The following is a 14,778-nucleotide window of genomic DNA, read 5'->3' as shown; positions in this document are numbered from 1 at the left end:
CTGAGATCATGATCTGATCCGAAACCAAGAGTTAGACGCTCAACCAATTGAGCCACCCAGGTGCCCCTCATATGACATTCTTAATTTAATTTCAGTGCAATGTGATAGGGAGGGCAGAATATAATTTTATTAAAATAATGTATTTTTAAGCTGAATGGTGATTTAAAAACCTGTTTTTGATAATGTATTTTTTTTGACTGCTAGCACAGTACTTGGTATAGGATTGTTATTAATCACCCGAATACATTTAAAAAAAAATTTTTTTTTTAATGTTTTATTTATTTTGAGACAGAGAGAGACAGAGCATGAGCAGGGGAGGGGCAGAGAGAGAGGGAGACACAGAATCCTAAACAGGCTCCAGGCTCTGAACCGTCAGCACAGAGCCCAATGCGGGGCTCGAACTCACGACCCGTGAGATCATGACCTGAGCCGAAGTCGGACGCTTAACTGACTGAGCCACCCAGGAACCCCATTTTTAAAAATTTTTAATGTTTATTTATTTTTGAGAGAGAGCATGCGCATGCACTCACGTGCAAGCACGGGAGGGGCAGAGAGAGGGAGACACAGAATCTGAAGCAGTCTCCAGGCTCTGAGTTGTTAACACAGAACCTGACACGGGGCTCGAACCCATGGACCGTGAGATCATGACCTGAGCTGAAGTTGGACGCTTAACTGACTTGAGCCACCCAGGAGTCCCTAATCACCTGAATACTTAATGAGCACCTAAGCAGGGTTATATTAACAGTGGATAAATATTAGTGGTCCCTCCTTAGAGTAGAAGATAGAGAAAAATAGACAATGTGAATTCACTGCTATTTGTTCCATAGGTACCTCGTCTTATGAGTCTTAAAAGCCCATGTTGTAATGCTATCTGAATTAAAACCTGCAAAGTGGACCAGTAGTCAGTCAGGCTAAAGGAAGAACGCATGGGCATAAGATGAAGGAGAAGCAGAAGCTTGGAGATAAGAGAGGTCAGGTACATTTTAGAAATGGATCTGGTTTTGTATGATGTAAAGGAGGGGTGGGTAAGAGGTACATAATAGGTAAACTGTAAGGCTGGCTGCGTGAGTCATGTTAACAAGTTTAGGTCAGTTTGGACTGAAGGCTATGGGGAAACCATTACAGGATTTTAAGGGGGAGAGAGTGAAATACTCAGCCTGTTCTGACAGCTTCTGGAGAATGGATTGAAGGTGAAGTAAGATTGAGTACAGGTAGGCAAGTTAAGAGGCTGTTGCCAAAGTCCAGGAAAGAATTGATAGTGCTCAGTATTTGAGTGTTGACAGTGGAGCAGTGGTGTTAACTCCATAAGATTTGATGATTTACTGGATGTAGGCTCTGTAGAGGCTGTAACTTTGCTTCTGGTGGTAGAGTAGGTGATAAATTTTCCCCAGAGGTCTTGTTACTGTTTCATGTAAAATTGAGATGCTCCTGGGGCTAAGACAAAGCCAGATGCCTTCTCAAAGACGCATTTTGAGTTGACTCTCTCCACATGGTTAGTCATGGAGTTGACCCGTCCCCAAGTAGGAATATAGGACCCACGTGGGTACTCCCAGGAGGTCACTCTCCCTGGGCTCTGTCCAGGTGGCCTAGCCGAGCACAGGGCTTTGCCCCATGACATATAGTCCCTTTCCGCGATGCTGGAAATGAAGCCAGGCCTTGAGTCTGCGCCTGCATATTCCTGCAGCTTCTCAGAGTTCTGTGGACGATGACTGAGGGGACAAACCATGCAGGAAACCGCTTTCAAAAGCACCCCCTGTCGGGATCTAGGTTGATTGGAAGTAAAAGAAAAATCTGCTTTTATCAGCTGCTGTTGTACTGGATTAAACTCTTACCTATCTTGTTTTGCAGTGATTGCTCAGGATTCCAAATAATTTGATTTGGGGAGAGAAGAGGAGCCTCACCTAACATTGACAGTTGATACTTCATGCTTTTGGGTCCTTTATTTGGCAGACAGAGTTGGTAAAGTGAATGATCAGTGCTGTTTTTGTAAGATAAGTCTGGAGGTTTGAAAGCTTGGGCACATGTGACCCATTTTTAAAACTACCATTTAGAGTAAATCAAGGGGGAGTAGTAGATTAGAAAACCAAAGCAGGAACATCAGGCTGGGGATCGTGAGGTCTCCATGAGTGACTCAGGCATTCAGTTTCCACAAGAGGCCAGTAGCATGCTAACAATTACCTTAGAGAAGGAGTATATGCCAGAGAGTTGTGTCAGGGAGGCGAAGAGTTCAGAACCCACAGGGGGACTTCCAGGGGGAGACTGTCTGCCTCCCTTTGTCAGAGGGTCTAAGCAGTAAAATCATAAGTTACAGAGACTTGTACATAGAAACGGCCATTAGGGTTGTAGGGTCCCAAAGGCACTAGCATTTTTCTACATGCAGCCCTTCCTGATTGGGAGAATCCCCTCTGGCACTTACAGGGTGGGCAAGTACAAGCATATAACACACCAATTCTTATTATGTGTTGGATTGTAGAGGCAGCAACAATAGGACATTGAACTCGCCCAAAGAGCCCTACTCTTACATGATACTGATTTTTCTTCCCATCTGTGTGTAAATCCTGCCCAGACCCTATTAATTGAATCTGGATGTTCCCTCCTCTCATGGGACGAGGTAGGTTGGTGATGACATGGGTTCCTACATGTAAAAGAACCTTAAAACTTTGAGTCCGTCTCTGTAGTTCCTCATAGGGGTATAGGCAGCCCAATAGGGGTATTTATGGCCTTCAGTTCTTTTTGGGTGTCAGAGAGACCTCAACTCCATCCTTTATCATTTTTTTCTGTAAAGCAGAAGAGTTTGGGGGTGGAGGTAGAGTGGGATAGAGATGGGAGCGTGGAGGGAGAGAGAAGCTGTCTGTACCACAAATCAAAGCTTTGTGTTCACTTTTGGTCATTCCCTTGTAGTTCAAAGGAACTTCTCATATTTTTGGTGCAACTAAAACTCCATATTGGCAGCAAGGCGATCGTTACTTACATAATCTATTTTAGTTTTGGGGATTCCTTGGCTCAGCAGTCACAGCCACCTTGCCTTTCACCTGGAGACAGGGCTTGTTGCCACATTGTCTTGCCACATCCTTTCCTCTGCCAGCCCGGAGGAGAATGAACAAACACCATTTGGGTGGGTGATTTCAATTCCACTTCTCACTGCTCAGTTTCTAAACATTAGTCCAACTCCTATTCATTAATCGGTAGAGTAGTAGGGATCTGTATTCTCACCTTCTCCCCATCTCCCACTAGGACCACGTTCAGATCCCCGGGTGTCTTCCCATTTCCTAGAACTCTGCCCTTGGTGGCCTTTATCCTCTCTCTTCTGGAAAGTCATGGATGGTTCTGTCAGCATCCTGTCCTTATTCCCAAAACCGTCCAGAACCATAATGGTCTGAAATCTTACCTTCTTGCAAGCTAGTAAGTTACCCTGCCACATTTTGATCGATGCTGGTATACCGAAAACAGACTCCTGGGGGAGAGATGAAGGGCAGTTTGTTACCCATGAATAGCAGTAGCGGTAGCCAGAGGCTCAGCATTTGTGCTGGTTCCCTGATGCTCAGGTAATACTTGCACACGTAGTGGGTTACATAATCAGAGAGAAGCCCTGAGTTTAGGGAACCCAAGGGTATTGTAATGAGCAGCAGTCATGCCTGCCCTTTGCTCTAGAGGGATACATTGTATTTATTATACTGGACAGTAAGCATGCCTGTCTTTTGCTCCAGAGGTTAACATTTATCTTTATCTTTCAAGGCTGTTTGAAAATATAGTCCAGAGCAAAGGGCAGTGGGTCAGTGTTGCTCTGCTTACAGAACATTAAAAAAATTGTCTGGAGAACTGTTTTTCAACATATGTAAATTATACCTCAATAAATCTGACTTAAGAAAGTACCTGGCCTGTGGTAGGAACACAGTACGTGTTGTTATTGGTATTCTTGATCTGCATTTTGAGGCAAACGTATATATGATGACTTTGGTGGAATTTTGAGGTGCATGTTCTCCAAGGTAAGTTGATAACTAATAACATTTACTCAAAAAGGAATGACTAACGATTCCAGACATCTTTTGATTTGAAAAAAATCAGATGTGTGTGTGTGTTTTTTTTTAAGCATTTTATTTATTTATTTTGAGAGAGAGGGAGCAAGAGCAAAACAGGGGAGGGGCAGAGAGAGAGAGAGAGAGTGAGTTCCAAGCAGGCTCTGCACTATCAGTGCAAAGCCTGATGCGGGGCTCTTGTCTCATGTGAGATGATGACCTGAGCCGTGATCAAGAGTTGGACGCTTAACCAACTGTGCCACCCAGGAGCCCCCATACGTGTTTTTTCTTTAAGAATTTCAGGGACATTAAATTAAAGTGAAAGGTGAGAAAACCATCTTGTGTTGCAAGGTATGAGATTACTTTGCTTTTGTTTATATCATACTGCAGTTCTTGCCTTAAAATTCTGGAAAATTGTAACAGAAGTGTTAAACACATTTTTAACAAGGCTTTTTTATTTTTATTATTATTTTTTAATGTTTATTTCTGGGAGAGAAACAGAGAGACAGAGCACAAGTGAGGGAGGGGCAGAGAGGGACACACACAGAATCTGAAGCGGGCTCCAGGCTCTGAGCTGTCAGCACAGAGCCCGACGCGGGACTTGAACTCATAAGCTGTACAATCATGACCTGAGCCAAAGTTGGATGCTTAACCAACTGAGCCACCTAGGCGCCCCACGATGTGTCTTTTCCTTTAGATCTTGGGACAATATAGATTTAGGGGAGTTAAGAGAAGCTAGCATAGTTGGAGGGAAGTTTAAACTTTGAATTTGTCATCTTTTTAAAAGGAGGTTGAGCTTCATTTTATCAATTGGCATTTTCTAACTCCTTTCCAGTTTATTTTCTATAAACAAACATTTAAACAGTATTCTTTTAAAAGCTAACGTGTTGGGGGCGCCTGGGTGGCTCAGTCGGTTAAGCGTCGGACTTCAGCTCAGGTCATGATCTCACAGTCCGTGAGTTCAAGCCCCGCATCGGGCTCTGTGCTGACAGCTCTCTCTGCCCTGCCTGCTCATGCTCTGTCTCTCTCTGTCTCAGAAATAAATAAAAACATTAAAAAAGTTTTTTAAAAGCTAACATGTTGAATATTGTTACATTTGAATTGGTTTTGACTTAAATATTTAATATGTTCTGATATTATGTAAATATTATTTACCAAGTTTTCTAAAATACAGAAAAGTCAGCTTCATTTATTCTATTCTTTCGGGTTAGAGTGTACTTGAATGTACAGAGCTGGACGTGTGAGGTAATCTTCTAGCTATTGTGGCACCACTTCTGAGTTACTAGTGAGTAAAAGGTTGATGTCTGGGAATCTAGGGCTGAAGCATTTTGGAAATACTCTTCAGTAAGTGGGACTTCCTCCATTACGATGTGAATATAGTTAAACCAAAGCTTTTCCTTTTTATTTATAGAACAGCACGTTGAAGCAGTAGTCAAAATATGTAGCCTGGGGTTGGCAACCCTTTGAATTGGGTGTGCCAAAAGTTCCATCATAGTCTGTGCCATGGTGACAACTGGCCAGTGTTCTCTCTTTGGTATGTGTCACTGGCCCCTTCTTACTAGTCCATTAGCATATTAAAAGTTCATTTAAGAACTTTGTTTTAGCTGATCTTCGGTGTTCCTTATCAGCAACTTTAAAAAATTGTATATGTTTTATTAAAATCAAATTTATTTCTTTTAAACCATTCCGAGTTTGCCTGGTTTGGGTAGGTTGATAGCTTATGCTTTTAAATAATTGAAAACAGTATTTAAACACTTCAGAATTCTTCCTACTTGAGGTATACAAGCAGAACTTTGAGTGAAGTTCTTTCACTAGGACCTTGTTTGGGTCTCACAGGAAGAGATGAGTGAGCATTTTTTAGAAGCATAACTGCTTTACAGTGTTATAGGAAACCGTCTTCGAGTCGTAAAGTAGGGCTAAACAGGTGCTGGTAGACAGTTTATCCCAAGCAGTTACAAGTCACGTGATTTGCAAATATTTTTCTCCCAGTCTGTGCCTTGTCTTGTTATTTTCCTAGCGGTATCTTTTGAGGTGCAAGGGTTTTGAACTTTCATGAGCCTAGTTTATCTTTTTCTTTTAAGGATCATGCTTTTGGTGCTCTCTCTGGGAAGTCTTTGCCCAACCCAAGGACATGAGATTTACGCCTTTGTTTTCTTCTAAATGTTTTGTATTTTATAGTTTTAGCTCCAATGTTTGGGTCTGTGATCCATTTTTAATTAACTTTTGTATGTAGTATGAGGTAAATTTCTTAAGTTCATCTTTTTGTATATAGATACCCACTTGTCTCAACGCCATTTGTTGAAAAGACTATCCTTTCCTTCATTGAATTGCTTTGGTATCTTTGTTGATATTCATTTGACCCTAGATATATGGGTTTATTTCTGGACTCACTTTTGTGTTTTATTGGTCTACATGTCTATCCTTCTGCCAGTACCTCATGTCTTGATTACTGTAGCTTTTCGTGCCGTGTTTTAATAACGCAAATAGCATTCTTTTCTTGTAAAAGTATATGTTCATTTATAAAAAAAAATGGAAACAAAATGGGAAAGTAGAAGAACAAAGCAAAAGTCACTAAGCAGTCACTGTTATGGTGAACATCTCTCCAGATATCTCGCACATGTATGCGTGTTGTATGAGTGCACACACATCCTCCACAATTATACATAAAGGCACATCAGTATTTGCCCACACTCATTGTTCTCGTGTACTTTTTGAGTGAATACATTTATTGTCAGCTTTAAGAGAGAACTGATTATTTTTCTTTCTTTTAGGCACTTCTGTAATTCTGTGAGTTTTTACTGACATAGACTTCTGAGAAGAGCAAAGATTCTTTGGGCTAAGAACTATAAGTGCTTTTTTTTACTTGGTAGCATGTTAATTGGAATTTATTTCTCACTTCATCTGTTGAAAGATGACTTTAAAACAAGTTTTTTAATGTGTGCTCTGTGAATGGATGGCAGATTATGTGTGAAACGTTAATAAAATTAATCCCCAAATCCGGTTTTAAACATTTAAAGTTTCCATAAATCTGCTCTTGAACATTAGATTAACTTTTTGGCAGTTGTAGTTATGAGTGTGGAGCCAGTAAATATTATATATGTGGTGATAGAGTTTTATTTGCAGTCATATGAGGACTACTCCCTGCTGCAAGTTTGTTTTTACCACGTTAATAAAGGAAGAACTCTCTTTGCGGTTTTGCACTTTGCGGATTCAATCTGTAGTCCTTGAGATCTTGAGATCTTGAGATACATTCAGTGGTCATTGTGGAACTGTGGCCAAATCCTGAGACACTTTCCCATCTTGAGTGTATGTTGGATCCAATGGTCAGAAACTCCCCTGGCATTCACACGTTTCTTGCAGTATGCTTTATATATTTAAAGTCACGTTTAGAGATGTAACGTGTATAGGAGACTGTACAGATTATGCATAAAAAAAATTTTTTTTTAGCGTTTTATTTAATTTTTTGAGAGACAGAGACAGAGCACGAGCAGGGGAGGGGCAGCGAGAGAGAGGGAGACACAGAATCCAAAGCAGGCTTCAGGCTCTGAGCTGTCAGCACAGAGCCTGACGCAGAGCTCGAACCCAGGATCGTGAGATCATTACCGTAGCTGAAGTCGGACACTCAACCTACTGAGCCACCCAGGTGCCCATACATAATTTTAAAAGATTGAAGTTTAATCTCTGGCAGTGGGGGGCCATTATAGGTTTTGAGTTTGGGGAGTGACAATGTCACAAGTTTCAGAAAGCTACCTTTACATTGGCTTAGTGGAAATTTGGTGTTTGAAAAGGGCACACCGAAATTGTGTGGGAAACTGGATTGTTCGATGAAATTATATAAATGAGGGGTTTGAGGACAGGATTTTGAAAAGAAAACTGGAAAGAAGAAATTTTCAATTGACAAATGGACTCTTTACAGAAAGGAAAGCAGCGCACTTGAGGGTTAACTGTGGCTAATAACTATGTGGTGGGATTATGGATTTTTCTTCCTCCTTTTTGTGGAAAATTTAGTAAAGTGCTAAATATGTCAGGTAATATGTTGAAATGGAGCTCTTTTTTTCTGAGTTTGGCCCTCGGTCAGTAGGTACACATTTTTAAAGAGAGTTGTAAGGATACCATGCAGGTCTTGCCAAATAAAGAGCAGGAAAATGCTCTAGTACCTACCCCATCTGTTAGTGTAAAGATTCAAGAAGTTGGAAATTAGAATAGTTTTTGAACAAGGTTGTTGGAAATTGGAAAAGTGTTTGTAAACCAAGTTGTTAGTGTGCTAGGATTTTTTTAAAAAATATTTTTTAAATGTTTATTTTGAGAGAGTGAGTGTGGGGGAGAGGGAGAGAGAGAATCTTACCCGAGCTGTCAGTGCAGTGCCTGACGTGGGGCTCCATCCCACAAACCAAGAGATTATGACCTGAGCTGAAATCAAGAGGCAGACGCTTAGCCAGCTGAGCCACCCAGCTGGCCCTGTGCTAGGAGTTTCTTCTAACTTCCCCCCTCCCTTCTTGGTGTGCTCCCCCTCAAGTACAGAAGCTTTCTGGTAACTATTTGGATGGCTTAATATGTAACTCTGCATTTCAGGGGAGACAGCGGATATATGTTTGTTTCACTGTGCCCTAATGAAAGATAAGCTATCAGTGCTGGTGGCACAGCAAAGCGAGGTTACTGTATGGGTGTTCGGCCCATCCTCCCAGAGTTCTTTGGGGGAAGGTGCGTGTTTCCTACAGACCGGATGAGGGCTACTAGGGAGGGGAAGCTCATAGGATTGGGGCGGTGTGAGGCAGAGAGGGGGGAAGAAGTGGCTGGATTCCCGCAGGAGATGCATTATCCCGCATCAGGGTATTACAGTGAGGGATTCCCAGTGCCGGAGTGGGGGAGAGCTTCCGTGGGACTCCTGAAAGCATTCTCTCAGTAGATCAGTTTTAAATACTTTTTGAGCTGAGTGTGCCCATGCCTTCTAGTGACACTTAACTGCTACCCCAGGGTTAGGAGAGTGGAAGGGAGGGGCTGTAATGCCTGGGGGTAGCCAGCTGCAGGCCCAGCTGGGACGGGGCAGAAGCTGTAGCAATGGAAGAAAAATGTTGATAATTACACTAAACTGGGTCTATCAATTTCTAAATTCTGACAGTTTTTATAACTCAAAAATGACCAGAATCATAGGCTTGCCTAAATAAAAGCTCAGGGACATTGAACTGTCACCACAGAATAAAGGACAGAGGTAGATAAAAAGTTGCTTTATGGTTACATCCCACAGGTTCTGCTTGTTCAGGGTGATGGCTACAGTTGTTTTTTGTAATAAAGAAAACTATCAATGAAAACAAATTTTTACAGGAAGAATGTTCCCATTGAGGCATTTTATTGTGGATAAAATGTCATTATCTTTGGGACCAGGCAGATCTGTGCTTGAGTCACGTCAGCCCTTATTAGCACTGACATGAGGTAAGTAAATCAGCTTTTGAGGTTCGTTTTCCTCCTTTCCTTTTTTTTTTTTTTTTTTAAGTTTATTTACTTTGAGTGGGGGGGATAAGGAGAGAGCATCTCAAGCAGCCTCCTCTCATCAGCACGGAGCCCAGTGCGGGGCTCGATTCCACAACTCTGAGATCATGGACTGAGCCACCTAGGCATGCCCCTCATTTACTTTTTGTGGAAAGGGTAACATCGTCTGTTTTTCATTGTTTTATGAAAAAATTATGGTCTCTAGCAAAATGCCTGGTACAGAGTAGGTTTCGCAAATATTGATAACCCCTTTCCCTCCTTATTATAGTGCTGCTTTCTGAAGTTCTAAATACATTCTTACTCTCCTTAATATCTGCTTTGCTTCTTCTAAATGTATTCCTTCAAAATATCAAATGGATTAAGGGATTTAGTATGACGACAGGCTACTATCCAGGATGTAAGAAATGTTGATTTTTAGTATAAGTGAAAATTCCACTTTTGATTTGGAACGTGAAATATTTTCATAAAGAATGAAAAGTAATTTTACTTGTTTTTCAGTAAGGAAAGCATATGAATTAGGGATCTAAAGAAAAGGTAGGCCCAGGTAGAGAATCTATGCAGTACTGTTCTTGGAGCACTTTAGAATGTATAACACGAAAAAAGGTGTTTTATTGCAGAAAGAACACTTTGTAAGAATCAGTTATCACTTTAGTGTTTTTTTTTTTTCTTTCTCAAAATGTGTTTCATTGTTCTTTTTCTGGGAAGTTTTTTTAAAAGTTCTTTATTAGACTGATAACATTTTAATGTGATCTTACTATTTTCTCTTCTTTCTGAATGTTCTACCTTTTTAATGTTCAAATTTTATACTGTGAAACTTAAACTTTTAATAAATTTTAAGGTGCCTCTTAAAAGTCTCAAAAATGATTTCTGTAATCTTTAATTTCAGAGTGTCTTTATTGTTTATATTCAGAGTCCTAAGTTACATTTGTAACATAGTTAAGTTTTGCTTATTTGTAGGAATGACTTTAAATTAGGAAAGAAATTATGGTTAGCTTTCTATAGGAGTCCATTCTTTAGAATTCATTCAAGAATCTTTGGTTACAAGTTTGAGACACTTACAAGTTAATTTGGATGGAAGAGGAGTTTATTGCATGATGGCAGGTAGCTCACAGAATTGGTGGTGGTGGAGAGATTAGAAATTAGATTAGAGGTTCAGAAAGTGAGCAGTAACCACAGCAGGGCAAGCAGCAGGAACATAGAGCCCAGATTATGTTGCAGTCACAGTCTGGTTAGGACGCTGTGGCCCTGGTCTCTTGTTGCTGTTCCTCTGAATGATTTCTCAAGTATCCCTGGTCTTTGGATTGCGCTCTCCAGATGGGAAGTGGTGGGGGTACAGGGAGGGGCAGTATTTGTGGGCTGACCTTCCCTGACCTCCACACTTGTGCTCCATTGACCCTCTCATCATATTTTCATTTGGAGGCTCTTTGCTTGGCAAATTTAACATGGCCCAAACTGAATGCCTAGTTTGGAGACATTTTAACTTGTTGATTTGCTTTCTCTTCTTGTGTTTGTAGTGTTTTGAGAATAATACACTCAGATACACTGTTTTAAACATGTTAGCACCAAATACTATGTGTGCATGTACACAGTGATTTCAGGAAATGACAGTCCCTTCTTATTACATAGAAGACAACATGAGGCAATATACATACATCCGTATGCCAAAATTTGGAAATACTGAATGTTTTCCACTTGATTATCTCTGCAAAACCTCTAAAGGTTAGGAAAGCCAGTTCCATTAAAGGATTACCAGCTCTTTTGAGAGAAATAGATAAGGTTAACCTGTGTGATGTGATGCTTTTGTAGTTGTGTGTCCTGATGTTTTATCTGTTGAACCCATTAGATAACCTGTGGCCATTCGTGGCCATTTCATTCTTAGGAGGAAAGCCTGTAAGATATGGAAGGCTGTTTTCAAAAAGTGAAGAGGGATGCCTGGGTGGCTCATTTGGTTAAGCGTCCAGCTCTTGTTTTTGGCTCAGGTTATGATCTCACGGTTGGTGAGTTTGAGCCCTGTGTCAGGCTTTGTGCTGACAGTGCAGAGCCTGCTTGGGATGCTCTCTCTCCCCCTCTCTCTGCCCCTCCCCTGTTCTCACTCGCTCTGTCTTAAAAATAAATAGATAAACATTTTAAAAAAGCGGAGATAACTCCCCCCACCATTTCATCCCAGGAAGTGTAGGGTGTAGCATGTTGGACTGTGTCTTTTTAAGATACGGCTTTAACACATACATCTATAATTTTCGATCAGTAAAGAGTTAGTACGTGTTCTTTTTTGAAAACGTTTTCCTGTCATCTGGTTTGTAAATTTAGGCTCGAGTAGTGAAAATCTGGAATTATCTAAACTTCAATAAAGAAATAAAAGAAGAGCAAACAGGTCAAGGTTCAGACATACACAGCATACGGAATGGTACTTGTTGAAAAAATTGCTGTGTGTGTGTGTTTAGTCACACTGCAAGGCCTTACCCACTGTTCTGTAGACGTCTTGACATTGCATCAGTCTTGGTTTAGCAAAGCCTCTTTCTTAAAGATTTTAGTGTTCATCTATTAGGAGCCCCTTGTTAACAATCAGGTAGATGGTGCTTAAAAGGTCTCTTTCAGGAGGAGAGAATATTCCCTTTTCTAGATTAGTGGATATGCTCATACTTAAAAAATTTGTTTACTTAATTTAAAGCTTACTGAATTTAAGGAAAGTCTTTGAAAGTTGTTAGCGGTGGTGTTTGTTGTTGTTGTTGTTGTTTTATTTTGTTCTTAAACATACCAGGCCAACTCAAACATCATTGTTTTCTCTGAGACTGTGCCCTAGGGATAAGTCCATTACTCCCCCATTTTCCCATTGCAGTTTATCCATAGAACTTCAGTTCTCTAGCATTTTACTTAGTTACACTGTATTGTAGTAAGTTTTTTGTATGTCTTCTCACAGACAGTGAGCTTCTGGGGGGTAGGTCGTGGTTTATTCGGCATTTTATACTCTGCACTGCATACCGTATCTGACCTTTTGGTGGTCTTCTACTAATCTTTATTGAATCGCCATTAGGAAGCAATTCACATAAGATTGTGGCAAAGCATTTTTAATAGTCTTTTAAAAATCTATTATTTGATTGTTACCAAGACAGATAGCTGTGCAGTAATATCACATATCAGATGCACAGTATCTCCCCCGGAGATACTAGATCTCTAGATACCAGTTATCTGTTTGCTGCAGTTACTTTGTCAGCTTGGAAAAACCATTATCTATAAAACCATGGTGGACACATTAGTCTATTTTATTTAAAGTCTCATTATTGCTTTAATTTTAATAGGACAAGTTGCACATTTTTCTAAATTTTTGTCAGTTGCATAGCACCTGTATATAAATCATTCTTTATCATTCACTTTCCCAAACAAATCCTTTTAGCAGAGTGGCCAATCTTGTGGGACGGTAACTCTAAACTAGTCGTGTTTACACCAGGCTCCTTACATCTCTTATCACGTTGTTTGCTAAATCACTCATCCATTCATTCAGCATATACGCGCAGGAGATTCCAGTGTTTCCAACATTGTGCTTAGTGCAGGGTATATGATAGCAACGAGTAGGCTGTGATAACTGCTTTCAGTCCTGGGAAAGAGCCATTTTGATGAATACAGCGATGTGTTATGGGTCCCATTTGAACTTAACCCACACTTGGGATATACTCTTCTCTCAACTCACACTGTCCTCTTCTCTAAATTTCTATTATAATTGTAGACTGTAATGATAATATAATGTGGACGGAACTAGTATGGTCTTGGTACTTTTTATACATGCAAGTATTGTTTCCATGGGAAGTCATTAACCTTTTTCAGGATAAAGATTGTCTTATTACTTTGTATCATAAGCACTGCTGGAAATACAATAAAAATTTTAATAATGTGGGATTAACACAGGAACTCATACTCTGGTGTTCTTAAACTGGGCCCTTAGAACTACAGGGATGGTGGGGCACCTGGATGGCTCAGTTGGTTAAGTGTCTGACTCTCGATCACAGTTCGGGTCTTTATCTCAGGGTCGTGAGGGAAAGCTCCACGCTGGGTGTGGAGCCTACTTTTAAAAATTAAAAAATTAAAAAATTAAAAAGAACTGCAAGGTTTGTAGTAACAGCACCTATGCAGAAGGAGTACGCTTGGCCTGATGTGACCAGGTAAGACCTGGCAAAAGAGGCAGACCGTGTTAAGAGGTGCCCCTCATTCTCTGTGTCTCTCAGTCTTAGGGGTAAGTTTGTTTGATTTTTTAAAAAGTTTTTTATTTAATCTCTACACCCAACATGGGGCTCAAACTCACGACCCCGAGGTCAAGAGTTGTGTGAACCAGCCAGGCACTCGTTTAGGGGTGGGTATTTGCTTCCTTTCTGCAGATGAAGAAATTCAAGCTTTGAGAGACTTAAGATTCTTGTTCCTTATGGACTCTTTCTGTCAAAGTACATTATATATGGATGCATATTTTTACTTGGAAGATGCTTAAATATTTGTTTTGGTTATCCAACTCTCTGGAATTAGGAGAGCAGTGTGTGACAGCCAGGCACAGAGTTTTTCTCCCTGAAGCTTAGAGGCCAGATGTGGATCAGGTCTGTAATGCTGGCCTGCTTGATGGCATGCTGCAGTAGCCTGAACTACAAAGTGCCCTGGCTTATATTAGTTGTGCACAACAAAAATTGTCTTTAAACCAGCTAGATTTTGCAAATTACTTCTGTAATGTTTAATGATGTATTAATAATTAAGAAATTTTAAGAGTGGGATGGGAGTATTTGATTTTATTAGTGGTTTCTAGTTTTCTTGTGTATATGTTGGTTGGAATAGGCTTTTTACAAGTATTACATAGGTGATTCAAAATACAACTACAGTATCTGTATTTTGAAACGTGTGGTATGCAGTTCAGATGCAGCATGAGGACATGTTGCACTTAACAACATGCTGCGAGAGCGTTATCTCTGTTTTGGCACTTTAAGTTATTGCCGTTAAACACTAGCTTATGTTACATATTTCCCCAGTAGGAAAAAATGACAATTTAAGGTATGAACTTAGCTTTGGGACTTTGGATCTCCCAACTTTGAACTTGTCTGTGTTTCTGTTGCTATCAGGTTTGTAGTTCAGAGGTATTCTGCGAAGTGCCATGACTGTAGAAAAGCACATGACTGGATGCACATTGTATTCTTTGCTCGTGTGTGTGTGTGTGTGTGTGTGTGTGTGTGTGTGTGTGTATTTTATGTTGCATGTAATTAAAAGGGAGCAATTGGCTACTTCTTTTTTGTTGTATAGCTGGATA

General features: G+C 40.4%; 1 protein-coding gene and 1 non-coding gene across 8 annotated transcripts in view; both read left to right on the top strand.

The window, feature by feature from the left end:
* CYRIB (CYFIP related Rac1 interactor B) overlaps window positions 1-14,778 on the top strand; it is a 133,176-nt gene that overhangs the window by 59,082 nt on the left and 59,316 nt on the right. The gene's annotated exons all lie outside the window — the stretch shown is intronic.
* LOC122235162 lies at window positions 1,535-1,739 on the top strand. The gene has a single exon (XR_006213298.1). It is a non-coding gene; the product is annotated as a small nucleolar RNA SNORA73 family (small nucleolar RNA).

This window comes from Panthera tigris, chromosome F2 (assembly GCF_018350195.1).
Source record: "Panthera tigris isolate Pti1 chromosome F2, P.tigris_Pti1_mat1.1, whole genome shotgun sequence".
In the NCBI taxonomy this organism is placed as follows: domain Eukaryota; kingdom Metazoa; phylum Chordata; class Mammalia; order Carnivora; family Felidae; genus Panthera; species Panthera tigris.
Note: the sequence above shows the minus strand (reverse complement) of the source record. Positions and strands in the feature narration are given on the sequence as shown.